At 40.4% G+C, this 14,934-nt stretch overlaps 1 protein-coding gene across 2 annotated transcripts in view; it reads right to left on the bottom strand.

Moving 5' to 3' along the window:
- LOC139143486 (uncharacterized) overlaps positions 1–11,382 on the bottom strand; it is a 72,844-nt gene extending 61,462 nt beyond the window's left edge. The window contains exon 1 of one of the 2 annotated variants that reach the window (XM_070713845.1): positions 11,238–11,382. The gene's annotated coding sequence lies outside the window, so the exon portion shown is untranslated. The remainder of the gene's footprint in view (positions 1–11,237) is intronic. The other variant, XM_070713844.1, reaches the window with a different exon arrangement.
- Positions 11,383–14,934: the final 3,552 nt, after the last annotated feature.

The following is a 14,934-nucleotide window of genomic DNA, read 5'->3' as shown; positions in this document are numbered from 1 at the left end:
CCACCGGTCTGGAAACGCCTATTATAAAAGGTGTCAATCACCTGGACCGCACAGCCAAACCGCGATACGAGGGGCAGTCACGTGATAATGCGTAGCTTGGGTTTGTCCTGCATGCCACAGTCCCCGATTGTGTGTACGCTTTTCTCGAATTTTCGCTGTTTTTGGCTCTATTAAGTGTTCTCTGCGTCTATCTACGACACGAAGACAGAAATCATCATATCCTGAAACCGGTGTTTGTTTTTCGTGATCCTTCTCCCATCGTAAATGATGATAGTGTGCGATAATTTCTGGGGTTGATCGCTGCGAGTGTGTTGACGTAGCACACGCAACGGCTGGAATCAAACCGGAAAATTTGTCGTCGCTTTCTCTTGCAATGCTAGTATTCAGTGCCTCCAAATATGATAAAATATGTTTTCTGTGTAATATTCTGTGAAATCATGTCTGTTAACTGAGCAGAATAGGAAAGACAACTGCAGAAATGCATGGATAGAGCATGGATGTAAAAAATAGTTTACATCCATGGATAGAGGGACTGTGGGTCGACCGATATTGCATTATGTGTAAGCTTAGGGACCGTCTCAGATTGTCGCAGAAGTTCAAAAAGCGAAATTTATTCGTTTAGGGGGGGAGGGGGTTTGACCTCCATTCAATTAGTGAACTTCACTTTCGCACTTTTATTTTGTGATCACAAGTTTTCGTGTGTTTATTTCAAATTAAAGAAAAACTGCACACTCGTGCCAACAAATTTGTAACTGTTTCCATCTCGTTTGTGCCCCAAACACAATTTACCGATAGGAACATTGTATCCTAAACATTTCATTCATCAAATTATACAAAGACAAAAAGTATCATTTTTTTAAAATGTGCTATTTATAAGCGTCTGCTCTAACCACTAGATGTCTTTATTCTCACTTGTTATGATATGCACCTGGTCATAGTCGTTTCAATATGATTGAACATGCCTGGGCCCCCTTGTCAAAGTTTCTCGCTTATTTACTGCCCCTACCAAGTACAAATTGCGTGTTCACAAAGACAAAGAACAGCACAAGAGATGCAGAAAGGGAAAGTAAAATAAAATGAAACTTTTATGCTGTAAAATGCCCTGTTAGTACTCAAATCTGATCGTTTACTTTAATTGTAATGTGGCAAGGGGAATACGTCTTTAGTAGCTATAGCAAAATGCAACATTGTACTCTCAGGCAGACATGAACATTTCGCACTTTTGAAGTTTCGTTTAGGGGGAGGGGGGAGGGGGTTTTGATCTAAACGAAGAAATTTCGTTTCTTGAACTTCTGCGACAATCTGAGACGGTCCCTTACTGTGTCACAATCGACTGATCGACTGCAGGTGTGTTGTACACATACGGTTGTCGTACAGGTTGACGTTGGGTGTCGTCAATTTGGAATTTTATCAAACATGAACACTGCAATTTAGCTCTCTTTTTCAATTATATTCAACATCACCAAAAATCAATGGTAAGCTCGCGAATTCGTTTTATTGTGAAATTAATACCGTGAATTAAATCACTGAAAATTGTGCCGTCCGCCGACCGGCCTCGTTAACTGCCTCTACTATTTCTCCTTTCTTATAATATGTACGAGTGGCCATACTGTTTACAGACGGATCCGGCTAGCAATTCATTGACTTCAATTCGCTCTATAGGAGATGTAATGTCACAGGATACGCGCAGCTCTTGGAGTCCTTACTCACTCGTTACGTTGTTTGCAAGTGCAAGAAAAATCTCGCCACGTGGAAAGAACCTTGCATGCTGTTCTGATCACATTTGCATATATGATCAATGCGCGTTACTGAAGTGAAGCGTCCGAAAATAGGAAACTTGAATAAAAATGAACGAAGAACGATATTTTGTTTCACCATATTTCTAAAACTTAGTTTAGAGCCTAAGTTAAAGAATAAACTAGATTACTTGCATTGAAAAAAGGGCAGTTCACTTTTTCCTATCAACATAGTTCCATGTGCAAGCATATGTTTGTGCTCGCGGTATTGAGTGAGTCGTTACAGCCCTGACGTTCCTATCATAGCACCAGCTCGATAAGATAATCGCAACAATGGAAAATTAACACCTTGGGGATTAAAAGTCTTCTGTTTGTCACCCGAGTTGGCAGGCAGCAACTCGGGTTTCAGGTACCATCAAAGTTAATGGAGCCTTCCCCTAATGAAAATTGCTCATGTGCCGGCTAGCCCGTGTAACGTCGGGAACACACTGAGGCTGTACGCAACTCACGGCTGACATTGCCGGCCAACTTCAAGATTCATGTCTCGATTTTCTCCATTCTCCTCTAATAAACCCAAGACAATTTTACTGACAGTATTACACTATTACAAACCAGTCTTCTTATGAGGAACTGTGTATACACAAAAGTTTTTGATTTCATAAACCAGAATTCAGATTTCTCCGTTCAAGTGATAAAGTTTCTCTTAAAACTCAACCAACGAGTCTAAAATTATGATGATCGTTCTTTCTCATATGTCGCTGTAGCCGAAGCCATAGCTCTCGTAGTTGCGACGGAAAAACTCTTTTTCCGTTGCACGACTCGGTGTTTTCCCGCTGCAATCCTTATTCGTCCGGGAAAAACGATAGCTACGACTGCACAGATGAATGCCGCTGCTTCCTTGTGGAATAGACTTTCTAGTCGTAGTCATCATCAAGTACTGAAGTTTTAAAATCTTGACTAAAGACCTGCTTCTTTGAGAAAGCATAGTCATGCGACACTGTGTAAAGCGACAGTGAAAATTTTCTTTATGTTTTGTCTAGAAAACTTAGGTTGATTGTGCTCAGCTCACGTCTGAAGTTGTCCTAAAATAGCGTTTAGGACCCGATAAACAAAATGTTACACTTGATGGGGTGTTCGTGATAAGTGGAACGGCGTTTCTGTCCAATCACTGGTCATGCTTGGTTTAGGCGTCGAATTTACAATTCATTGTTATCAGTGCGTACATATTGACACCAACCCACCTACTCATTAACCTGGAAAAAAAGCTCTCGCAGAAATTTGTATTGGAAAAAGCTGTCACGGTTAGTTAGGGTGCCCAGCTTCGGAGAACTTTGCCTGGAAATCAGCCAATATCGCAATGCTGCAAAATGCTCACCATAATTATTGCTTGACCTTGGGGGCTTGAACAGAACTGACTACGTGTACGGCTCTGTATCAAATAGAGTTTTGTTGTAAAATTAAAAATGTCTGTACATATTTCCAAAAGATTCACATGCGGCGCAGATTTCGTGCACTTCCGAAGTTCATAGCCCGGCAATGAGGGCCCAGGGGATCGCTAGAGATCGCTCATTAAACCTGGTCAGTCTTTCTTACTTAGAATGACACTATAGTATTGAAAGCTAAAGCAAAACGGGGAGCAACATTCAGTTGTACCGTACTATAATCTTCAGGCCTGGCATGGCCCATGTGCCTGCATTCATGGATGAAACTTTGTCTGAATAGGAGTTACGTCATCTTATACGCATGCGCAGATGCTAATTTGTCTCCGGTTTTTTTGGCAGCCAACGTTGTTGGCAGATTAGCGGGGCTACCTAATAGCGTACATGCCCTTTTAAAGTATTTTGCGTCGGCGACTGAGTAAATAGTTAAAGTATACGTAGTAAGTCTATAGCAGGTATTAAGCTTACATTTCCTCGAACCTTCGTTTGATATGACACAGATTTAATGCCAACCATTTAAACCAGCGCAGTAACATGATACCACGGGTTAAAAGTAGTATATAGAGTTTGACTATTACATTAACTTGTAGCCGGTGAACCTTGTGAGGGGTTTCACCTCGTTAGACCTAACAGAAAATTGTGCTGTTCCGATAACCCAACCTACCTACGTTGCTTAACTAACCACCCACTTCCAAATGACTCAAACACGGATGTTGCGGTATTCCTGCGCAAGGTGTGGTTCAAAATTACTTTGCCGTCGTTGTAGAAATTGATAATTTTACTTCCGTGAATGAATGTGCTTCGATTTCCTCTTTCAATCTTTGACATTTCTAATGAAGACATATGTGCTACTGACTGTCTCCTCTCCCTTTGGCCTACAATTGAATTGAACCTTTAGTTAGTTGATAACACACTCATCCCTTTTCTGTATAGCCAAAAGTGTCCACTTGACCAGAGAATGACATCAGTGTAAACATAGTCAAAGATTGCTATACGAAGACGTACTCTAGATAAAATGTATTCATGTGATTGTAAGTCTTGTACTAGTGCTTGTTATTGTCAGAAAAAGAATAAAGTGCAAAACTCACTTTTAACTGCAGTGGGAAATGGTTCATTTTTCATTAATGTTTTCATATTCTGAAGAAAAGATAATCATGGGATTTTTTCCAATCTAATAAATTTAAAAATGCAATATAATGGCAATTTATTATCTCCTCATGGTACAGTGCTCATAATGGAAATATCTATTTTGACATCTAGTTCAATTCTTCCTTTTTCTAGATTCTGTTCTCCCATTCACATTAAGCATCTAGATAATGTTTTCATCATGAAAATTGATTCAGAGTACATATGATCCAGGATGTGTGCAATTGAAGGACAACAAAATGTAGAATAAATCACCGTGATGCCAACGAATGTTTCGCCTATACGTCATGATAGCCAAATTACTTTCAACATGTACTTTACTATTTTTGTCGTAAAGAGTATGTCAATAAGATTGCAAATTTATTTTCTCTGTATACATATTTGATATTAATCGTCTCAAGAATCTCGGCGATCGTTCATATCTCAATGTCAATATCAAAAGATTAGTAGGTATATTCACAAAAAATACATGTGGTTTATTCTAACAAAGGCTGATAATTTCTGGTCAATTATGACATTGATGATTGACGTAGACGACTTTATTTTAGCAAACACCCACATGGCTCAAACGCCATTACCTGTTAATGCGATATCTGGCCTTCGTTTGATATGACACAGATTTAATGCCAACCATTTAAACCAGTGCAGTAACATGATACCACGGTTTTGTTGAGGGTGCGTGGTACGATGATGATACTTCAAAGGAACAATTGACTGCAGAATTATCTTTGACCTATTTCGTGTCAGTGATATCCCACGTTTCTACCAGGTACCACAACACACACAGTCATACCTGTGATTACGTGCGTTTCTGAGTAGGGCATGTTAATGTGTCTAGTTGACCAATAAATATATGTCTGGTACGTCAACTTTGGTCAGCGGGAAGCTACTGGTACGAAGTTAATTATCGATTTTAGGCCTACAGAGGTTTGCGTCAAGCGTTGGCACACAGCCTAGCTGATAATTGCACCTGACAGTGTTGGCAACACCTCGATTGAGACAACATGTCTAGTTCGTCTCATGCCAACAGGTCTACACAAGAACAAAGTAATGCAGCCGAACCCTGTCGCACATGGGTGCGGGGGAGGGAAAGTATGGCCGTGATTGGGGGACGTACAGACAAGCTGATACAATGTGTTGCATTTGAACACTGACTACGAAATCCTGTTTTAGTCACAAATAAATCTAAGGGCTTATATACGTGTGTTGTGTTTAAAAGTCACATTTACATATATTAAAATTCATAAGTCTTTGGTCAGGTGTGATGTCGGGTTAATCTTTCAATACACAAATACATGGTGTAAAACGTGAATAGCATCAAAGGCTACCCAGACAGTATTAATAAGCTTATTATTGAGTTTTTTCTCACTGTTTTCTCTATCAGTTCCTCTCCTTTTCTTCATCACAGTCCCTCTATGGATATAGGGACTGTGGCATCTCTATCTTTCCAATCTTGACCAACCCTTGATAAGTCCACAGATTAGCATAATTAGTTGTGCTGACTAATTAATTACAAGATTTGTATATGAGAGATAAATGACCTTGTAATGGGGTGTAAAATGAATAAAGAGCCAAGAGGCTAGGTTAGGTTATATAACCGTTTATTTTATTTACTCCGATCAGTCAGACCATGAAGACAGTCCCTACATCCATAGAGGGACTGTGATGAAGAAAAGCAGAGGAACTGATAGAGAAAACAGTGAGAAAAACTCAATAATAAGCTTATTAATAGTGTCTGGGTAGCCTGTGATAGCATGAGGCCTGGAAGGAGTTGGTAAATAAACTATACGCATATTTGATATTCACTTGAGACAAATAAACAAATGTATATGTCAATCAAGCAAAAATTCATCTTTTCTTTTCCCGACAATGGGATATGGAGCACTTGAAGGTATATATATTACTGCTGGCGCAAATAAACTTGGAACACCGAAGTCCCTATATACATAGGAAACCGCTGGCGATATCCCTATATCGCCAAGTGATTAGTCCAAGCAGTATCGCTAGTGAGTTAGATCATCTTACAGTTTGTTTATCGAAATCACTGCGGGGTGCCCATACTGTATTTCATAGACAAAAAGCCATAGCAGAGGCCGTTCAAATTGCGTGAACGATGGTACAAGAAAGGATTGACGTTTTGAGCAAAGTTACTTGGGTAAATTTCGATGAGCAGGGAACCTGTTGAAGCAACCGTTTTGACAGACTTTCCCTCAAAATGAAGAAAGAGTGCAGGTGAGAAACGGTAGGTGTTGTCATGGAGTTCGCTATCGTTTGGCTTCGTTTCGTTGTGCAGGCGTGTCATCATAAATGCCCCTCGTCATTTCCACTATCTCACAAAAATTGTAAATTACGCCCGGCATTGTGGTTAAATCTGTATTTTTAACTTTCATTTTTATAAAGTGATCAGCTTACGTTGAGGTTTAAAATGTGCGTCTCTTTCTTTTAGTTGTACATGGACCTTTAGCATATGTTTAGGCCTATTCACGTTTTTAATACACCCATCGAGCGATGTAATATCTCGAACATGTACTTCGACAATTTCCATTCAAAGCGACAGTGTTTCCTTGAGTGAAATTCAAAGTCGCTAAATTTCTAATTTCGTTTCGAAGAAACCGGTTTGTCCATAGACCCTCGTTTCTCGAGGATCTATGGTTTGTCGACCGGTGTAAAGTAGATGCATATTCTAAGTGAGGAATAGACGGTTGTGAAAATAACCAATGGTACCGGTACGTTACCGGTATGTTATCGGCCGTGCACCGATGCGAGTTGCTAGGTAAAACTTCCTGGCTCTGACGTTTTTTTATCCGACATGTCGTAGCGAAATTCTGTGAGAACTAATACTGGCAAGGTTTCGGTTTTCGGAGAATTTCAGTGTATCAGCTGATTATCAAGTTGAAATAAAGCGCGAGCGTGGATGGTCCGACTTGTTGCTGGCGCACGGCGTGGCGCATGTGGCGTGGCGGGGAATCTATGTTACAAGCATCCAACTGTCGGCCATAACCTCTACGGTCGCCATCGACGGCTTTCGTGATTTTGAAGAATAAAGTAAACCGTAGATAAAGCTAGACCTTTTCTCGCTTTGTTTCTGAAAACCTCTCCTCAGAGGCAAAGGCGACGTAAACCGTGTCCGAGTCTCGGCCTTGACATGACACAAGAAGTCATAGTTCAATCACATTTATTTGCGTGCGTCATACAGATGATATCATTATTCATAGGGGTATCCGATTGAAGTGGGCACATACTATTCTCAAGAAACGTACGATGAAAAAGGACAGGCTAAATAAAAAGGTTTCAATCATATCACCAATTGCAAAGAACGCTGAAATGCTGCAGATTTTAATCGCTATGGCAAAGTTTGTTTTTTGACCTCAACGTTATCCGATCGAGAACGTAAACTTGGTTTGACCCAAAGTTTGAAAATGTGTTTTCTGATCTCCCGCGGCATGGCCCGCAGCCTAGCCAGTGACGTCGACGTTTCGTACTTCGAATTCTGAGAGCTACATCAAATCGCCACGATCAGCGGACAAGAAATTACTATTTTCAAATCGCCATCATCAAAAAATTACAGAGAAATGAGACAACACGGTGAGAAAAAAAGGCATATCATCAATGATGTTGATAACCTACATTTTGCCGCAAAACGGGTACCTTTTCAAACCACCCAGATTCCCGATACCAACTCGCCCGAATTCAATTTGTTGGGCGAGCCAACGATATATTTTTCCTGCAAACGTAAACAGACTTGCACTGTGCACTGAAAGGAATAGTTGGCGATATCTTTACCGAAACTGAAAAAAATAGCTAAAGAAGTAGCCATCTCTCAGGCAGTACACGGCCAAGGTAAACCTGAGCGTTCATATTCGACTAATGCCAAATGGAGCATTTTCAACGAAAACGGTGATGTCCAGGCGATGACTTATTTTTAAAGTTGAAGAAAATGCTTAAAATTTTGGTTGTGTTAGTCAATCTATCGAAATATTTTTGTTCTAACTGATAAAATCATAGACAGTCTCGATTATACCATCCATAATTAATATTTACACACTAAATCGACAGTGGGGGGGGGACGCGGTACGAACGAACGTGTGAACTCAAACAACGGGCGAGTTGATTTCGGACCAATATGACTAAAATCAGATGTAGGTTCCCTGGTCATTGAAATTTACCAACGTAACTTTACTCAAAACGTCAATTCTTTATTGTACCATCGTTCACGCAAAATGAACGGCCTCTGCTAAGGCGTTTTGTCTATGAGACACAGCATGGGCACCCCGCAGTGTTTTCGATAAACAAAGTGTAAGATGATCTAACTCACTAGCGATACCGCTTTGGCTAATCACTTGGCGATATAGGGAAATCGCCAGCGGTTTCCCTAAGTATATAGGGACTTCGGTGTTCCAAGTTTATTTGCGCCAGCAATAAATAATCTGAGACAAGGAAATATTTAGAAAGCGTAGCAAAGCAAAATGCGTTGTTGCTTTTGCTGACATGCATTTAATTGACATGTCTGATATCAGTTGCGAATTCTTGTCGTTTGGCAATCATAATATCTGAGTTGCTAACATTTTAATGACTTTGTCCTTTTTTCCCTTACAGTGAACATCATTAGGGCATGAAAATTACGTGAGTTGTCTTGCATCCAACGGGAAATCTTATCTTTCACGATAAGCCTATGTTTGGTTACAACAAGGGAACTGCGTTATCTGAATGTGATCTTCGAGTGAATGGTCTCCCATTGCCAATATTTAATAGGCCAAACCCGGAATTCGAATCGACCACGGTACAAACAAAGCCATGTGCGCAAACGCGCACAGACGTACGTGTATTTCCATACGCGCTCTGTACACATGTGGGTTTGTTTTGTACCGGCATCACGTGGTTGTTTGGGCGTACTGAGTATGTAGAACGGCGTACGCATCGCGTCCTTTTTATTCCGGAGTAGAACCATTGTTCGCCATCTTGAATGTCTTATAACGCTTGTCAAACTGTTCGATTCGTTTTCGATTGTTAGCTACCAGTTGAGCAGATATATTTGTTTCTGAGGAATTGTTTGCTGCTTCATTGTTATTAGGGACAATTTCTGGAGTTGTTAAGTTTCCATCGCCTATTCCACGGCAAACTTCATGATATGGTGAGCACTTCCCGGTACGCAACATTACTGTGGGCGGGGAAGAATTTTCATTATTTTCAGTGGGCGGGGAGAAAACTTTCGACAGTCGGCACCAAAAAATATTTCGGAGGGGAGGCGAAAACGGCGTGGTTGATAGAACTTTAGGGGAGATTGAGCTCCTAACTTAAAGGGGGACAATGTTCCAAGGTATACTACTAGCTGCCAGCACGGTTTTGCGTCGATCTGGGTTGCCTAGTGGGCATCTAGTTGACAATAGAGGAATTTCAGTAGTGGGGAACTTGAATTGCTGTGGGGAGTGGGGAGCGAGCAGACGATAGATACTGGAGGGCAGTGGGCATCAACATTCAGTGGGGGCACATTTGCCATGTATGCCAGTGGGAAGGCAGGTACAAACAGCTCTATTTTCCCCTCTAAATTTTAGTTCAAGGTGAAAAACAAGGAAAATCGGTGTATCAGCCTTCAAAACATGTTTTGTGATGATTTTGCGAAATTCATGAAATTTACCAGTTGGCGGCACCTGTTACAAGATGACATTAGAAGTTTCCCCACAGTACAGCGTATTTGTCATTCGGGTGACGAATTATATTTGATCGCCTTTGATACAGAAATGACTTCACGTCGATAAAATGCAGGTAAAGTGCAAGAGAGGCCACGTCATACTGAGGCCCGCCATACATTTTGACGTACTTCATGGGGAAGTCCTGGCGCTCTGTCGCGACTAACCCTTGCATTTCAACACATCTTATCGGCCATATTATTGACGAGCTTGAGGTACCTAATGCATAATTATAAAAATGAAGGTATCGTATTTTTCTACACTGAACGTGTCCTGTAAGAGAGAGCAGTGGATGTCGTATTTGGTTAAATTGTTGCAAAATCTTTCAAAGGAGAGTGTTTGAAATGGATGCAGTTAGCATTATATTCTATCGCCAGAAATTATTTTTTTCTAGTCACCCAAGCACATTGTAATTCCAAGTTTTTTTGAAATTCACAATAATTTTAAAGCAAATGATTTATCCAGTTTTGACTCATTTCGTCAATTTTCATCATTTTGCTCACTGAGACGCTGTATGATAACACCATGAGATGTATTTTTCAAAAGGGATATACAGCACTGTGAAAATTGAATATCTTAACTTACATATGTAAAAATAAAAATGAAGCACGATGTTTAACTATGTTGATGAAGAAAGTTCATCGCAAATTAGCTGACACCATGCAAGGGTGAATTGGTAGCTTGAAAATGTTATGGAGGTATTCTCCGCTTTATATTCACGATCGAGGTCAAGGCGAGGTCAATGATAAAGAAGAATAGTTGCATTTGGCATCCATAGTACTTACATTCGTAAAATACAGTGAACTGAGAGCGTGAAAATTACTTGCAAACAGACTTGAATTACCTAGGACCATACCTTGTCTCCCGAATGAGTTGTCATTCATCCAAAAGGTAAGATAACCATTCAAAATTTAAGCCGGTCTAGTTCAGGGAAACGCCGTTATGTAAATAAGATCTTAGCGGAATCTGACCACCACTGTTCAATAATCAGCCATTTTGAAAATCATATAACATATGCCTAACTTTCGAAGAACTTCAGATTATAAGCTGCTTATGGCCATCGCGCAGAATATTCTTGATCCAATATGTTTGTGAGGACTGTATTTATACCCCTGCACCTTTAAACGTTTGCTTAATGTCGGTAAATGAAGATTAACCTATGAGCAGTTACAGTAGATTTGATCACTCACCTATTTGTCTGCAAACGTCATGATGTGGTGAATGCTTACCTGCAAGCTTAACTGTCAAATTAAGTACTCCCACAAGCACTTTTTATATCAAACTGTGAGTGGCATTACGTCCAAAGACTGCACTTCATGTACAAATGATTAAGAAACCCAGTACACCCACCACTGAGGGGAAAACCGTGGGACTAACCCATAACAATAACGTGATAACATTTAGGTTATCGGTCATGATATTAACTTGCTCGAGGTGACCTATTGTATTGTTGAAAGGGGGGCGAGAGGCTACTTGTAGAATTGCCAACAATTTTATCCGTTGCTCCGGATTCGTGGGATATTTTTCTCTGTTTGACGTCATCGTATATGAGTGTTTTTCGTGGAGCCGCACAACCTCTCGCCGAAAACAGAGAAAAATACCATGGGATTATATACAACCATTTGCAGTAATAGAGCGCGAAGCCACTGCAGTGAACTGCAATAAAACTGCTTGTACTAATTAGTTTCAGCTGTAGCCGTGGCCACTTTGGTGTTGAACAAGGCTACTTGATAAAGACCAAAAAGTATGCTTGTACAAAGGCAAAACTAGCTCTGTCTGAGGCTCGAGTTGTAAATAAGAGTTTACGATTGGCACCCTGTGTTCAAGATTAAGATACAGTGTAACATTACCATGCACTGGTCCATGTACAAATCTTTTTTATTTCAACTGCCCCAGACAAATTGTCTGCATGGGACATACAATGTTGTTGACTTTGCCAGCCGGCTACAGCTGAAAGTAATTAGTGTGAGCAGTTTTATTGCAGTTCACTGCAGTGGCTTCGCGCTCTATTACTGAAAAGGGTTGTATTTATCACATGAACAGTCTTCTTATTTGTCTTTTGACGTAGATGGATCAAAATTATCGTAACAAATTGCATGAATTTCGTCGCAATTTGTGTCATATTTACGCGGATTACTTTCATTCAATGAGTAAAGCGGCCCACCATCCAGGAGATACTTTAATTCATAAATCCCGTCAAGCTGAAATTTTTATATATCGAATGGTATCTGGCACAAGACCACTAATTAATTTCCCATAGGTCACCACAATAGCGTTCTGCTCGATTTTCCTATTATAAAATATTCAGCGGCTCGAATCCTCTTAACAGGTGTTAGGTCAATGTCAGCTTGACTACTGATGAATTTTTCGTGTGGGCAAGTCCACGGAAATTTTGAGATAGCGATGAAAATAGCGCCCTCAGTGGTGTTTTTGACAAAATTCAGGCTTATTGTTATGATTTCCATGGCCCCTGGAACTCCTCATATTACCACTTAATGCTTCAGCCATTATTCACAACAGTCTGCATTTTGATTCAGGCAGAAAAATATCTTTACAAAAATTCTTGACATTCAAGTTCAAACTAAACAAGCATCCATGTAGGTATCAAAACTTCAAGGTCTGCACTATTTTCCTTCCGAATTATCTTCGTTTTGGTAACGAACCCCGAAGTGAATTAGTGGTCTTGTGCCATCTCCACCAACCAGAAGTACGGATTCGGTCACGTGATTGACACAATCATTTTCTCGCGATGTACCGATGCCAAGGCAAGTCGGCCATCGGCGGACATAGCTTTCACCGTGCTAGCGCCGGATAGTATACAGTATTCAGAGTTATTAAGAATATTTGCAAATGGATTTATGCAGTAAATGCAGCGACACGATCGAAACAGTTAGTCATATTCTCAGCGATGCCGTGGCTTTTGTAAATATCACACAAGTTTACGACCTTAGCGAGCGCGAAAGATTCCGTTCGATGACACACATTAAGGTGTACCTCATTGCATGTTTGTGCTCACAACGCTGCTATCACCGGTCTCTGCCGGTGTCAACTGGTCAATCCCGATCTCGGTCGTCAATGTTTTCGTCTTACGGACTTTGTTGTTTGCAGTGACATATATCTCGCCTGTGGATACATCGTAATTTTGTTACTTTACGGAAATGTGTTGAGTGTTGTATGAGTCAACTTTCGAAGTACTTCGGATTCCACAGCGCTGCACAGCTCGACAACCTACATAGTATGTCCTCGCTACAGCCTTACGCCGCGCTGCAGGTTTGATTCCGAACGAGAATTTACGGAATTTTTTGAGTGGTGAAGGAAATTTATCATTGTTAGTCGAATGACTTTATGCTTTTGCCTCCCATGTCGCTTTCCCGATGATTTATTCAATTGAACTTACGTTGAGGTGTGGGTTTCGGGCCGGGTTTATCGCCAATGGGATCGCAAGGTATACGACGTCAACATTGAGCCTTACGACTCGACTGGAGCCGCGACGTTACTGAGCGATCGACGGTATCCCCATTCGATTCTCGGGAAAAGCTACAGTTTTATCGACTCGAAATTTTATTGGACAAATATGCCTTCTATGTTTCCATGTCTGGATTTATCGCATCACCTTTTTCGTAAAAATGTCATTGGAGCTAGCACGGCATCAATTACGACTAATCGGTCTTTTTCGCGACGTGCATGTATGAACGGTATCGGTACCGTGCAGGAAAAAAGTTCCGGTTGATGACGTAGAACAGGGGTAATTCGGATTTCTTATCCGTCCTGTTCTATGCCATATAGCTGGCGATTCGGGCCAGTTCATATGATAATAGATGTAAAGTAAACCTAATTTCCGGTCGAACCAGTCTAACTTGGATAAAACAGTGCTCTCGCAGGCAAAAGTCAAGCTAAGATGATTCAGAAGTCTTTCACTATGATTTGCTTGCCATGTTTTGAGTTTGCAAAATGACAAAAGAGCTATTGGATTTCTGATGTGTGGGTAAATGCCAACTGTACATGCAGCAACTTGTATGTCTACATGCAGTGGTTTCAGTTCAAAATGCGATAAGGTGTTTTGCAGCGGTGAAAACAGTAAAAGCAACTTATAATGAGTCGCTTAACATATTTACCCTGGAAATACTTTGTATAAGCGAATCCAGTCGTACCACAACGCATGTGTTTCTGACACCCGTTAAGTTACATGTATGCTATGTCTGATGGATTGACTGGTCATCATCATTCTAAGAGGTGCTCAGGCGAGTTTCTACGATCCTCTGCGGAGTTGATTCGAAGCATATCAAAACAGGACTTAAAATGATCCATTCGAGAGGAAGGCGAGTTTGACTACAATTAGAAGTGGCTATTTTCATAAAAAAACTATATACATCACGTATTTACTCGCACATGATATATAAAGAGGAGAACAAATTATACGGTAGCCTGTGTAGCCTTATAAGAGCTAGATAATACTTCGGTCGTGGCTTCCTTACTCAGTTTTGTGAAATGCGCGATATACATGTTCATGGGTTTACATTAATAGAGAACACATATTTTTCGTAACACTAGAGTAAATTAAAAAGAAGATTTGCATATTGGCAACATTTCGTCATTTTCACATCAGTAAACTGGAAAAATGTGTACATAGTGAAATTCAATCAAAATCCTTCAAGCTATAGAACTTGACTAGTAAAGTCGGTGTGCTAATCGACATGTATCAGCGATTTTACAACATTCACACAGCAGGGCTGGATGTAGTCTCGTTTATATTTAATCCGCTACATGCTTTCCGTTACACGACACGCCACGCTTCTCCACACTCGTCTACGAGGCGTCAAATGTAAAACAATTAATTTACACAATTACGCTTATCTCAGAGATATAACAGATAGAAAATGTATATAGAGAGGAATTTTGAATACATACATACATACATACATACAT

Source organism: Ptychodera flava, chromosome 11, assembly GCF_041260155.1.
Source record: "Ptychodera flava strain L36383 chromosome 11, AS_Pfla_20210202, whole genome shotgun sequence".
NCBI lineage: Eukaryota > Metazoa > Hemichordata > Enteropneusta > Ptychoderidae > Ptychodera > Ptychodera flava.
Note: the sequence above shows the minus strand (reverse complement) of the source record. Positions and strands in the feature narration are given on the sequence as shown.